The 15,168-nt window shown below is 36.7% G+C and overlaps 1 pseudogene; it reads left to right on the top strand.

The window, feature by feature from the left end:
- The first annotated feature begins 1,875 nt into the window (after positions 1-1,875).
- Positions 1,876-4,215, top strand: LOC136207368 (triose phosphate/phosphate translocator, non-green plastid, chloroplastic-like; annotated as a pseudogene).
- The last annotated feature ends 10,953 nt before the right edge of the window (positions 4,216-15,168 follow it).

A 15,168-nucleotide genomic window follows, 5' to 3' on the forward strand; every position in this document is an offset into this window, starting at 1 on the left:
AAGTCAGGTTGATAACTGACGTTAACCTTTCTATATTAGGTACAGTATAATACGATCCTTCATCAACTATATCCTGTCGGTCAATTCCTTATAACCATGGAATGTGTCAAGGTTATATATAACGAAGAGTCCGGTTTTACTTGTACAGGTTGAATTCACTTTGAAAAGATAAGTTAAGTGAAATGTTCATTTCATCAACTATATCCTGTCGGTCAATTCCTTATAACCATGGAATGTGTCAAGGTTATATATAACGAAGAGTCCGGTTTTACTTGTACAGGTTGAATTCACTTTGAAAAGATAAGTTAAGTGAAATGTTCATTTCTACTCTTAACTGTATCACCTTGCACGGATTTCAGTCAATTCACCACAAGCGCCCATTTGGATATATCTCCCACTTATCGGGAGTGATGAATGCTCAATGTGACAGTAACTATTCTGCGATTACTTTGTGTGATACCCAACCCTGCTCTCACACACCCTAGACTCTCGCATATTGGATCGTGCTCGCACAGAATCAAAGTATCGGACTCCATAATCCAGAATCACTAATTAACGAATGTTTGAGTCTGAGGATTAGTTATACCTACTAATACCAATGAGATGAACAGTTGACACATTATATAAATCAATTCATTCTGTTATCTCAAGACGGGTCCCAATCCTAATGAACTCCTTCACCGGATCCATGTAATTGTCTAGATATCTGAATATCTAAAGCTTGTGAGATCAGCTTTCTGTCTCGAAAGAAAACACTGTTACATGCAAGTCTCAACAGTAATATGCCAACCCCTATAACATATTACTTGACTTGGGTTTACTTTAAGTCTATTGGCTCTATTATAAAGTACAGTCTCACTTCATGCTTGTATGAACACTTTATAACTACTTAAATAAACTTAGGGTTACTTTCTTTATGAAAGATTTGTGCCTTTATATATAGTTACATTTTAATGCTATCACTACACCATAGATGGTCTATTACAACACAAAATACATGTGTTGCCTATAAAATGTTGCTAGTGATGTGTTAAATTTCATCTATTCCAACACTTCTTAAAAAGTGTTGGAGTAAATATAATAAATTTGTTCCCTGCTATTTATTGCAACACTATTTTTAGAGTATTGGTAGAACTATTTTCATAGTGTTGGTAGAGATAAAAAAAACTCCTAAACTTTTGACCGGAAAATTTTGAGTTTGGAGGGAAAATTAATTTGTTTTCCCTCTATTTCAAAAAAGTAAAAATAAAATAAAAACAAGGATAAAATTAAACTATTTTGGTAATTACTCTCTCAAATCGATTAAAAAATTACTCTTTATATGCTCACATCTGCTCTCTCTCTCTCTCTCTCGACGTTCCTGCTCTCTCTCGATGAAAGTGATTTACTACTCTCTTATCGGCCCCTTTATCCAGCAACCTTATCGATCTCGCTTCTGTCAGTCGGTCGGTGCTGAGAGGCCGTTCCAGATGACTAAGTCACTCGTGCCTGGACCTGCTCTCGCTCAATTCATGCTCTCTTTCCATTCGTCAATGTTAGGTAACTATTTTTGTGTCATCTTTTCCTTCTTGAGCATCTAATTTGGAGTAAATAAGTTGCATTAGAATGGGGATATATAGATTTAGGTATGTTGGGACGAGGGTTGGGTCTTAGGATGAATTTTTTTTTACCGATTGTGAAAATTTATCTTGGATGCTTTGGGTTTCTGTTCTTTTTATGGGATTACAGTTCGGAGATAGAAAATAAACTTGGGTATGGTTCCAATTTTAGGAATTAGTCAAATAGATAGGCAATCAAGTGTTTACGCTATAAGAAATCCCAAACAATCAAAGACTCGAACTTTTCCATAAAGAAGTTGAGGAGACTGAAACTGATATGTTTGATAAAAAAGGAAGTGGGTATGGAGGAGAAGAAAGAGATTGGCATGGAGATATAAATTGTGAGATTGATAGTTATAAGGAGGAAGAGGAAGGCCGTGATTGGGAAGGCATAGAAAAGAGCGAAATGAAGAGGCTTTTTGGTGCTATTGGGGCATATGTTGATTCTATATGCAAGATTTCAAATGATAAGAGAGTAAGGGTAAAGTTGAGAGTTGATAGATATAATTTACCTATTTTGAAATACTCAAAAGGACAATTGGTGGGTACAAAAATGTTTTGAGATTAGAGGATATTTAGAATGACAAAAATGGGGCATTCAACCACAACTATCCACTCTGATTAATCGTTAAAAACATGATGATGTTGTTAAATCTTATCTGACACATCAGATGTTGATATGTTGTGTAATGATATGAGAAATTAGTGGACACAACACAAATACGTGGTGTTGACAGGATAAGATGTCGAAGATAGAAGCCATTTAGATGATAGAGGAATAATATATAAGGTCATAGGACTCAGACAGACACATCTACCTAGTTATGGGTAGATATCAACACAACTATTATCTTCTGAAAGCAGTATATATAGTAGAAATGTGTCTTTGATCAATTTTTCATCCTATAAAATCCACGAGAGACATGATATTTTTGGTATTTTTATGGATTATAATATGTAAAGTGAAGGGGAAAAGCATCCCGAGACATTACAATTGTTCATTTCATATGTGTATTTATTTTATATGTGTTTGAAAGTAATTATTTTATGTCTATTGTGGCATTAAAGCTCTCCGCTCGATGTAAGTGGTGCCAACAAATCCCCAATACGTCTCTTCTGTTTTTCCATCAATTTCAATGCTCGTCCGTTGATTTTATAGTTCTTTCTCTTCTTTTAAATTGATTAGTTTGAGTTGCTGCTAAATTAAAAAGAAATAATTCATTGTTCAATTAAGTTCGATCTTGTCATTTATACATTCATGTGGACTATAATTTGCAATGCTCCCTTTCACAGGTTTTGAAGGTAATCTGAATCTTGTTACTATCACCTTAATTCAGTTTGCAATTGGAATAGTGCTAGTTTCTTTTATGTGGATTTTCAACCTCTAGAAAGACCTAAAATTAGCAGTTCTCAGGTATTGGATTTCTCCCAAAACCACTGTGCATTGTTTGTGGTTTGTTGACTTGGGTGTATATGAGACTTGGGTTTCTTTTTCTTTCTTTCTTTGATATCTCCTATCACTGGAAGTGGTTCACGTACTAGGTAACCTTTTTACTTATTATACGAGTCTCGGGAAAGTGGTTATTTCATTTACTCACACAATCCAAACTATGGAACCTTTACTCTCGGTTGTTCTTTCTGCCATGTTACTTAGCGAGGTAGGCATTTTGAATCCATGTTTTACTGAGTCTCTCATTCATTTGCATTATCTTGAAATGCTGGATGGTTGACGCTGCATATTCATAAACAAGTGACCACTAATGTTTTCGAAATGCTAATTAAGCCCCATTTCATGTAATTCTAATTGTGTAGCTGCCTACTGTCCGAGTAGTCAGTTCCCTCGTGCAAATTATTGGTGGTGTAGCACATGCATCAGCTATTGAAGCTTCTTTCAATTGGTAAAAAATACAAATGGATAAGTTATATAAGAATAGTGCTGCCACTCCAAACATTTTTTGGAATGTACTTCTTTGTTGGTGATGTTTCATGAATATAATTGTATCTCCATATTTTTCTTAATTAGCATGTTTGATATTGTTCTAATGATTTGCAGAATAGGGCTGGCTTTTCGAGTGTAATGGCTTCCAATTTGATAAACCAATTCTGAAATGTCCTTAGCAAAAAGGTCAAAAAGGTCACGATTAAGAAAGAGGTAATATTTCTTAGCTACAATCCTAGCTTATCAGTCATCATTGGACATTATGTTTTAAGTCTGCTTCTTGATTAAGCAAACCTTTTCTTGATTCAGTTGCATGTGTGAATGTTTCTTGGTGTATGGACTTTTAGATTTGGATTAATTTATTGGGAGTGGCTAATGATTTGTTATTTGTTATTAACAGGACTCAATAAACAACATTGTGGTTGTTTTTAGGGATAAGGTACCATAATAGGCCTACGGGTTTTGGGGAAGTATCAATTTAGGTTCCACGTACAAAATAGCACCAATATAGACTTAACGTTTAAAAAATGGTACCAATTTAAGCCTCGATAACGGAACGAGACACGTCATTGATATTACTCCGTTAAGTTATGTCAATTGTACGTGGAGGGAGAAATCAGAACTTAACGGAGTAATAGGAATGACGTGTCCAATTCGTTATCGAGGCCTAAATTGATACCTTTTTTAAACGTTAAGTCTATATTTGTGCTATTTTGTATGTGGAGCCTAAATTGATACTTCCCCAAAACCCGTAGGCCTATTATGGTACCTTATCCGTTGTTTTTATCATAAATCATGTGCCAAAAGAGGAAAAAGTAGTTGAATTTTAGATGGTAAAAATTTGACTTGGTTTTCATACAATATGAATCATATTAGACTGATCCATTATTTGTAGTGGAATTTTTTCATCTAATTAATCATTATAAATTGCTTTGGCCTTGTAAACAAACAAATGGGAGGTCAATCTAAGTTTTTGAAATTTATTAGTCTGAATTGCTGTTAGATTAAAAAGAAATGATGAATCACACCAATGAAAGATGAGCTGTGAGTTTTTGGACATATATTGATGTATGGGTTTTACTTGTATGAAAGGTTGAAAATGCTTCATATTCCAATGTTTATTTACTTGTATGAAAGGTTGAAAATGCTTCATATTCCAAGGTCTAATCATTTTTTTTTTGTATAAATAATACTAATAATTTTCATGTTTGTATACTTTTTTTTCTCATTCATATTAGACCCGAAGCACCATTTAACTTGTAGTTAAGTGCTCATGCATTTGTATTAAAGTGGTCTGCCTTTTTCACAAATGCATGAGCATCATTGTCCAGGTTCCTTACATGCTATTGCAGAGGGTATCCCCTGTTACCTATTCTGTTGGCAACTGTGTGACCGTGTGGTGGTCATTGTGAGCTCTGTCATCGTCTTCCAGACACCTGTCTCACCTATAAATGCTAATGGTAAATTTACTTGAGAACTATGTGTAGAACTTGTTAAAACAAACATTAGTTCAATATTTTACTATGCTTATCTTAACCTTTTACTTTCTGAAAATTCTTGTTGGCATAACGTAGGAACTGGGATTGCCCTTGCTGGAGTTTTTCTGTATTCAAGAGTGGAATGTATTAAGCCACGAAGGCAACGACAGCTTGAACAACTTATTTATTGTGACATATTTTTGGATATGCATACTCATATTTTTATAGTCAGACATTTTTATATGACGGATATTTTGGGCCGTATTTCTTGTAAAATAACGACGCAACCTCTTCTAGGGAGATGGAAGGATAGTCTTTATTATGGTTGTACGACAACATTATACTTTTTTTAGTTTATTTTTTTGGATCATATGACAATGTTAAATTTCCTTTTTCACATATACGAGAAAAAAGTATTTGAAATTAATGATATTGTTATGCTATTTAAATTAAAAATTGCTTTTAAATTTTGTGTTGCATCTATTAAAGAATGTGTTGTAATAAACGTTTGTTATATAAAAAAAAGTGTTGTAATTATATATAAAAGAATTGCTAGGATCTAAAAATATTAAATTAGAAAGTGTTGCAAATGCGTATAAAAAAGAGTTGCTACAGACTAAAAGCGTTAAATGAGAAAGTGTTGTAAATGTGTAAAAAATTATTGCTACAATAAAATTGTGTTGCAAAATAAAGTGTAGCAAAAATATACTAAAGTGTTGCTTAAAATTTTTCGACAATAGTGTTACCTAATCTATGGTTATGCCAACACTTTCATTGTAGTTGTCTTAGGGTAAGAAAAATGTTGGTATAGACATGTATGCTAACACTTTTATTGATGTTGCTATTAATTTGAAAAAGTGTTGCTACAGACATCAATGGCGACACGAAAAAACCCAACACTTTTTTATGGGTAAAAGTGTTGCCTTTTTGTCTATGCCAATACTTTTATGGTCTTTGCCAACATTTATTGCCTGTTGCAGTAGATCATCTATGGTGTAGTGTATATATCTGATTAAACAAATGATCAAATAAACAATTTATTCATTAATATTAATATCCTAAAACAATTGTCTTTAGGACACTAAACTCCAACAGGGAGAATGTTGGGGTTTTATGTCCTATAGACAATTGTTTTAGGATATAAATGTTTAAATGAATTGTTCTTTTATATCATTTGTTTTAATAAGATATAGTATGTTTAACTATATAAAGGCATTCATCTTTTAGAACTAATTAAGTCATATAAAAGAAAATCCTGAAGTTTTTTTAAAGTGATTATATAGTGTTCATACAAGCATGAATTAAGACCAAACCTTCTAATAAACTTAAAATCACCCCAAGACAAGTAATGTGTTTATGGGATTAACATAATACTGCTGAGACTTGTATGTAATAGTGTCTTCTGTTATGAACATAGAGCTAATCTCACAAGCTTTAGATGTGGAGATATCTAGACAGTTACATGGATCCGGTGAAGGAGTTCATTAGGATTGGGGACCCGACTTAAGATAACAGGATGGATGGATTTATCCTATGTACCATGTTTATCACATTGGTATTAGTAGGTATAAGTAATCCTCGGACTCAAATAAATATTAATTAGTGATTCTGGATTATGGAGTGTGATGCTTTGACTCCGTTCAAACATGATCCATAATAGGAAGGATCATGGGGTGTGTGCGGGCATTCGTTGGGTATCACATAAAGTAATTACAGAATGGTTAATATTAGATTGAGCATTCATCACTCCTGATAAATGGGAGATGTATCCATGATCGCATGTGGAGACTTGACTCTAAATCCTTGCAAGGTGATAGATTAAGAGTCGAAATGGTGATCTCACTTAATCTATATATTCAGAGTCAACTCTACCTGAACATGTAAAATGAACATATTGTTATATGTAACTTGACACTATCCATAGTTACAATATTCGTTCAAGGATATAGCTGATGAAGGATCGAATTATACTGGACCTAATACAGAAAGGTAAATGACGGAATCAACCTGTCTTCTTATGGCTCTGGGGGAATATTTACGGTTCTGTTATTCACAGTCTATGCACTCATTCTGATATATAGTAGGTTGAATGTAATTTTGGAAATTAATTCAACAAATGTATACGGCTAGTAGCGATAAGAACTTAATGGGTCACACATGAGACTTGGAACTAAAAGAGGGCAAGATAGTAATTATTGAATAGAGAGAGAGAAATAGAAGGGGCTGAAATATATACAAATAATATGTATATTAATTTTATTTTATTTATTTATTTATTTAGATAATTATAATTAGATTATAATTATGATTAAATTAATTGTAGGATAAAATAAGTTAGGTAATTTAATTTAATTTTTTTTTTGAAAGAAGGTAATTTAATTTGATTACATCCCTAACTGAAAATATTATCCTATCTGAAATATACATATAGTATGTATATTAATTTCGTTTAATTAATTTATTTAGATAATTATAATTAGATTATAATTATGGTTGATTAATTACATGATAAAATTAGTTAGGTGATTTAATTTATATCCCTAATTGAAAAATATTATCCTATCACAAATAAATAATATAAGTGTTATTTATATTATATTAGATATAGTTATAGTAAATATTCATATTATTTAATAAGAAGTACTATTTGGAATATGACTCTAATTAAGTGTTTTAATTCAATCTAACTAGGGATTGGAATTAAGAGACTATAAATATACCCCCCTCACTTAAGAATTTCGGCCAACACAATTAGGGAGGAAGAAAACTTTGCTCGTCTCCATTCTATTAATTCATATATCTGGTTTCTCTATCCTTGATCTTGTGTTGATTTATCAGAGGCAATCTTTCTTGATTGATATTCATCGTTGTGTTCTAATCGTTTACTTGCTTGTTTTGTTTGTGCTCGTGAAACTCGGGATTAAGAGTTGTGGACACTTCGTTTGCAACTATAGATAGACCGTCAATAAAAGTATTTCACTTTATCCCTCTTTATATGAAATAACGCTTAACGAATCTTGGTTTAAGGGAAATCGGTAAAAAAAATTATATTTCTGTTGTGCCTGTGTTTGCCTATTTTCCTTCAGTGGTATTAAAGCCTACTTTAAATCTGTTATTTTATATATGAAAATATTAAGTTTTTAATCAGATTGAATAGATTTATTGTTAGGTTAATTAATAAATTTGATTTAGTTAGTTAATCTAAAGATAAATGAAATTTTAATTATTTGATAATTAAAACTCTGATTATGAAATTGATTTTAATTTGATTAAAATTATTAATAATTATAAGAAAGAGATTTAGGTTGATTTATTAGATTAATTGATAAATTTGATTTATTGATTAATCTAGTAATAAACCAATATTAATTCCTTATAAAAAAAACCAATATTAATTATTTCATATAGTTAATAATTCTGGATATATGTTTTGATTGGATTAAAAACTGAAACGTAAATTAAAAACAACATTTATTTTATAATTAAAATTAAAAAAAATAAAAATAAATAAATGTTTATGGATTGCTACCGCAAAGCAACAACCCCAGTTGCACGGGCTGCTGCTGCTGTTGCGAGACAATAGCTTGATGCTGCTGTCCCGCGACAACAGTTAGGCCGACTACTCTCGACAGTCAGCCGACTCGGTTTATGATATATATTTTTTAAAAATCGTTTTAATAAATATCATGTTAATTTATGTTTTCTGATCCAGATTACCTAGTTGAATAATTATTAGTGTTTAATCGTTTTAAAATTTATTTAAAGGTTTAATCTAACCATATTTGATATAGTTAAATTAAAAGGTTAAATGAATTTATAAAATAATTAAACGTAGATAGTCAGCTTTGGTATAGTTATATTTTATACGTAATTGGTATTATATTTGATATAAATCGATTAGAATAAAATATAAGTGATACATAATTTATTAGGAGTCAAATTGAAAGTAAATTAACTTAAAGTGATTAACTAAAGCTTTACATAAATAGTTTATGTAATCAACCAATTAAATTTATTTAATTGAGTCTTTGCATGGTTGGTGTTATAGACGTATTTAGACTCCTCTATAATTGTTATTTAGTCTTTTGGTATTTTTAGAAAATATGGCATGCGAGTCCTGTCTTATCTACTCTCTATTGTATTTTTCTTCTCGCCTAAATCCCTTCAAATTAGTTGAAGTATTCTAAAGTAGCATAGAAATTGATATTGTTGTAATTTCAAGGCGCCAAGGAAAAGACGGAGGACCTGAAGGAGGAATATGTAATAGTTAGTATTTCTCTATGATTGGCCTTTTATTCCGTTTTTGGCTCAACGGAATAATTTGATGATATATCCATAACCACCAATGTGAATTGATTGGGTATGATCTATGATAAAGAAAATCAAGACTAGACTAGATTATGAGACTTTAAAATAAATCCCTCACTAATAAAAAAAAATTAGTTCATAAACAAGTTATGAAATCGGTTGCCTCTCCCTAATGTTATAATTCAGCCGGCAGTATCTGGGGGCCTTATGGGTAACACCTGAATTATTTGAAAATAGTTTTCATGCACATAAAGGTAATGACTTAAACTAGATTAGAATAATTGGATGAGCACACTTATGTTGTTCTAAACTGATAACAAGTAGAGAAATTCGGATCAACTTCCGTCCCTGTGGGGGCGTCGTTGGGTTCGACGGGGGGAAGCTCCGATGCCAAAGTCAGTAAGATGATTCAAGAAAACAAACTGAATTGACAAAGGTTGTGAGAATGTGTACCTTGATAGCCTAGGGAATCAGGCTATATATAGCTGTGGAGTCGTAACCTTCAGGTAACTAGAAAGTCTCCATTAATACTCCATTAATGGAGGTTACGAGTTATCTTTAACCTGGCAGTTAGCTAATTGATAACTCATTAATGATCTTTATGGCCGAGTCGGCGGCCAGCCGTTATAATGGCGAATCAGGTGAATGAAGAGATACGCCTCATAGGTCCGCCAGCGGATCTCTCAGAACAAATCCGTGGAGATCCGCCTGCCAGCTCCCCTTTGGGGATCACTACGCGGCGTTCTTGAGGTGAATATCCCTTTTAGTCCTCGGGTTAATATCACGATATTATCAGAAGCCCCCCCCAAAATTCCCTGAAAGTCCTTTAGGGCTTTTGAGCTCCCGCGCGCCGTCATAAACACCTACATTAAGGAGCACACTGTTCAATGCCAATGGATGAATGACACGTGTAGTGGACGCACTGTCCCAGGAAGGAGAAAACTTTATTCTTCCTCTTTCGCTTTCCCTTTCTTCTTCACTTCTTCGTTTTTACTCCATTGATCGAAGCTTTTTCCAGGAATTTTTCAGAGTTTCGCACCAAGCTTCCGATTTCTCATGTAAGTTCATTTTCTTTTGCTTAACTTTTCTCTGGATGTTTAGAAGTTCGTCTTCATCTTCTAGATCAACTTCAGAACTTTTTAATTCAACCCCTTCTCCTGAAATAGAAGTTGATTTTAGTTGGACCACTTCGTCATCGGAGAACTCTTCTTCTTCCGAGGGCACGATTAACTCTGATTTAGCTGGGTTTAGTAACTCGGCGCGTAATTATTACCAAACTCGTTCCACTAGGAACCCGACTCCTTTTACTTCTGTCTCCGGCGCCGCTCCGGCCGGTGCATCTAGGTGGTTTCCGGGGATAAGAACTATGAGACTCAGCTTGCCGCATCTCATCAACGTCCTTCCTGTCCGCCTAGCGGTTTCCTTACAGTATACTGTAGTCACGTGGAGAGAGGGTTCCGACTTCCTCTTCCGAAGATGATGGCGGACATCCTCTCCTATTTTGACATCACGGTTAGCCAGCTACATCCCAACTGCTGGTTGGATATCGCTTTAGACTGCTACCTCGCCTCAAATTTAGGAGTAGTATATACGGGTCGTATCTTTAGAGCTTTGCACAAACCATCAAAACGGAAGTCCGAATCCTATCTTTCGTTCGCCAAATTCGGAGTGTATTCGCCCTTTAGTGACAAAATGTCCAATGTTCATTGCTGGGATGAGAGATTCTTCTACGTGAAGATAAAAGATGGCGAACCACTGGGTTTTCCTTCATTTTGGAATCCCAGGCCGTTACATATGGCGGGCGATATGCGAATTTTAACGGATAGTGATGAGAAGGTGGCGGAGCTCACGAAGCAGATCAAGGCGGATGCATGGACATATGCGGATGCCTTAGCTTTCATGATGAGTGATATTCCATTGATTCGCCGGGAAGGGGATCAATTCATTTATTCAAAGATTACGCAATTTGACCAAGGTACCTTTCATTTCTTCGTGAACTTTGATTACTTTAATGTTTTCTTTGGCAGGGGTTTATCTAAGGCCAATCACGCTCTTGCAGAGAAGCGTAAGAAGTTTCTAGAGGCTGAAGCACGCAAGAAAGATCAAGCGGCGAATCCTCAAGCGGATACTAGAAAACGTCCTGCAGAAACAGTGGTTGAGCCGCCACTAAAGAGGAGGAAGACTACCACCACTGGAGGCCTTAAGCTTATAGCGGATGCCATGAGGCCCGCCAGGCCTGCTGGGGAGATTGCACAGGTAGGTTACCGTTTATTTTTATTTGTTCATCAAGTTTTGGGCTTGAGTTATGATCTTTGAACGTTTGTGTAGACGGCGAAGCCCGATATTGGTGGATACTGGTCCGCCAAATTTGGAGCCCAAGGATCTTTCGAGAATGAATCCATCCTAAACGATTTGGATGAGGCCTTGGGTCAGGTGGGCGAAGTGCAGAGGAACCATAACCAGATTCCTGGTTCCATACATGCGCAAAAGGGGAAAACGGAGCTCCTCATGGTGAGTTCCTTTAGCAGGGATTTCGTTTTGCAGAAAATACTGGTCCTTCATTCCCTTTTGCTTTTTGACTGAATTGTTGAGCTTTTGACAGTTGTATTCTCGCATACGTACCATGGAAACAGAGCTCCTTCAAAATGTGGCGGATAAGGCAACCATCGAGAAGTTAGAGAAAGAGGTAGCGGAAGCCAATGCGAATATCGCTTCTGTTAATGCAAACCTCGCTTCCGCTAATGCAAACCTTGCTTCCGCCACAGCCGCCTTGGTTCTTAGGGATGCAGAAATTGAGAAGTTAAAGGCAAAGATCGTGTCTGATGCCAAAAATCATGAGGACGCCCTTGGAGAAGCGGAATATATGGCAGGTGAGTAAGCCTTTTATTACGGCGAAATGCTCATGGCGTACTTCTCACTGGCGCATCCTGAGACTAATTTCACAGATCCGCAATTCGCCGTCCCCGAACCAGAGGATGTGGCGAATTTTAACAAAATGTCAGATGCTAAGGAGTACCTCCGTGATTATGTTCGGAGATGGATGAAGGGGCCTATGGAGGAAACCAAGCCGTCCACTACTGTCACGTTAGATGAGCTTGAGGAGGTGCAACCTAAGGCGGATGAAGGTCCGATTCTTGACCAGACTCTTCCCCTTGGTCCCACATCCTCTGTGGATAAGGAGGTATCTCCGGCTGGCGTATCTGTGGATGTGGAGAAGGAAGATCCCCAAGCAAGCGCCGTGAGCAAGGAAAGCGCAAAGGAGGATGCTCCCATTGTTACTTAGTTTGTTTTTATTTGTGACATTGTAAAAACGCTTTTAAGTACAATTTGTTTTAATCCTTTATGGAAGCTATATTATTTTACCTTTACGTTTGCGTAAGGAAATATATATAGGCATCTAGGATTTGGAGTATGTGGCCAGCCATACTCCATTGTATGAACCTTTGTGAAGGTTAGAAACTGTTCTATTCCTTCTAGAGGAAGTAAAGATGCCCAGGGGATCAATTTGCTACCTATCTTTGAGGTGAAGTGATCCACCCGTAGGACTTGTGAATCCTTCTCTGGGAAGGATAAGAGAGTGTAAAGACCTTGCGTCCAAGGATCGTTTTAACTCTATTGGAGATTGGGATCCGCTTAGAGACAGATCCGCCCATAAGATTGATGTTCTTATGTCTTTAAGGCGAAAAGAAAGTAGCTATAAGATAGCGATACGTTGTAAATGTGGAGAGCGTTGGATGCCCCCCTTCTTTTTAAGACTGGAATATTGATATTGCTGCAATAAACTTTAAAAAGAACATAGATAATAGAACAAATGATGTTTATTAATGGGAGAGATGCTTTATTACAGCAAGTAGGTCTTATAGGTGAGCCTCGTTAAAACCTTTAATAAGAAAAACCACATGGGAAAAAGCTTATTAAAGGAAAAAGAGTACTCAAGACCGTGTGTACACTTTATTTTCTGACAAAATATTTGCGGAGATTTTGGAGGTTCCATGTGCGTGGCAGTGTGTTGCCCTCCATGTCTTGGATTTTAAATGTGGCGAAACCAATCTTGTCCACTATCTGATATGGACCCGTCCAGTTGAGCCCTAACTTGCCCTTGCCTTCTCGAGACTGGACTTTGTCAGCCTTTCGGAGCACAAGATCACCCACATTTAGATCCACAAGCTTGGCGTTTTTATCATGGTAAGCTGCGATCCGCTGTTTATATGCCGCCATGCGCACATAAGATTGGTCCCTGCGATCTTCTATCTGATCTAGATGCTCCCTTAGTCATTTACTATTGTCCTCTTCACAATAAAAGGTCACTCTATCACTGGGGACCTATATTTCGACTGGGATCACGGCTTCGACACCATGAGATAGGGCGAATGGTGTTTCCCCTGTGGCCGTCCTTGGGGGTGGTGCGATAAGCCCATAGAACGCTTGTCAGCTGGTCCGCCCACTTCTTATCATGCTCTCCCAATCTCTTCTTTATCCCCTTTACGATCGTCCGATTGGTAACTTCAGTCATCCCGTTGGACTGGGGATAATAAACGGAGGCGAATCTGTTCAGGATGCCCAACCCTTCACAGAATGTTTTGAATTCGCCACAGTTGAACTGTGTTCCGTTATCGGTGATGATGGTATGTGGAACACCGTATCTGCCCACGATGTTGTCTTTGACGAATTCCACCATTCGTTCTGCAGTAATGGAGGAAACAGCTTCGGCTTCTACCCATTTGGTGAAATGGTCCACCGCCACTACCACGTACCTCCTCTATCGGCGAGTCGGAGGAAATGGGCCAACAATGTCTATTCCCCAGAGGGCAAATGGACGTCCTTCTATGATGGGCCTCTGGATATGTTTGGCAGTATGTGATTCATTCGTATGAATCTGGCAACTGTGACAAGATTCTACCAATTTTTGGGCATCCAATTCAGCCGTGGGCCAGTAGAAACCCGCTAACCTGGATTTCTTCAAGATGGCGGCGGATGCTTCATGAGCCCCACATGATCCCTCATGTAGCTCCTTGAGGATTTGTTGTCCCTCTTCCGGCAGAATGCACTTCAACCAGGGATGGCTAAAGGATTTTCTGTAAAGGCCGTCATTGATCATGGAGAAATAAGCCGCTCTCCTAACTATCCGTCGTGCATCTTCTTTGTCCTCAGGTAAGATTCCATTTAGCAGATATTGGCGGATGACTGATCTCCAATCATCTTCTACTGTTGTGAGTAGGGATACTTCCTCTGAGGTGAAGGCTGGAGCTATTTTAACTTCGAAGGGACAATCCGGATCTGTCCAGTTCTCCTCACAAGAGGCCATTTTGGCCAAATAATCCGCCTCTGTGTTGGACTCCCTTGGTACGTGGATCAGTTCCCATTTAGTTTCCTTAGCCTCAAGGTGATCCAGCAATTTTTTGACTTCCGCTACGTATTTGGCCAGAACTTCGTCTTTCACCTCGTAATTCTTGATTACTTGGTTGACCATTAGCTTAGAATCACTATAGATCACAATCCGCTCAGGAGTGATTTCTTTGAGTAGGCGTAATCCCAATATCAGAGCTTCATATTCAGCAGCATTATTAGTTGCATGGAAATTTAATTTTGCTGCGTACCGTAATTTTATGTATTGGGGACCCTTGATCACAACGCCTACACCAGCTCCCTCCGCCGAGGAAGCACCGTCGGTGTACATTGTCCATTCCTCTATTGAAGGTTTGGGATGATCTATCCCTTCATCAGTGAATTCATTCACAAAGTCTGCCAGGACCTGACTCTTTAAAGCTGACCTGCTTTTATATCTTACATCGAATTCGCCTAGGCGAATCGCCCATTCCATCAACCTTCCCGAAGTGTCTGGTTT

Source organism: Euphorbia lathyris, chromosome 9 (genome assembly GCF_963576675.1).
Source record: "Euphorbia lathyris chromosome 9, ddEupLath1.1, whole genome shotgun sequence".
NCBI lineage: Eukaryota > Viridiplantae > Streptophyta > Magnoliopsida > Malpighiales > Euphorbiaceae > Euphorbia > Euphorbia lathyris.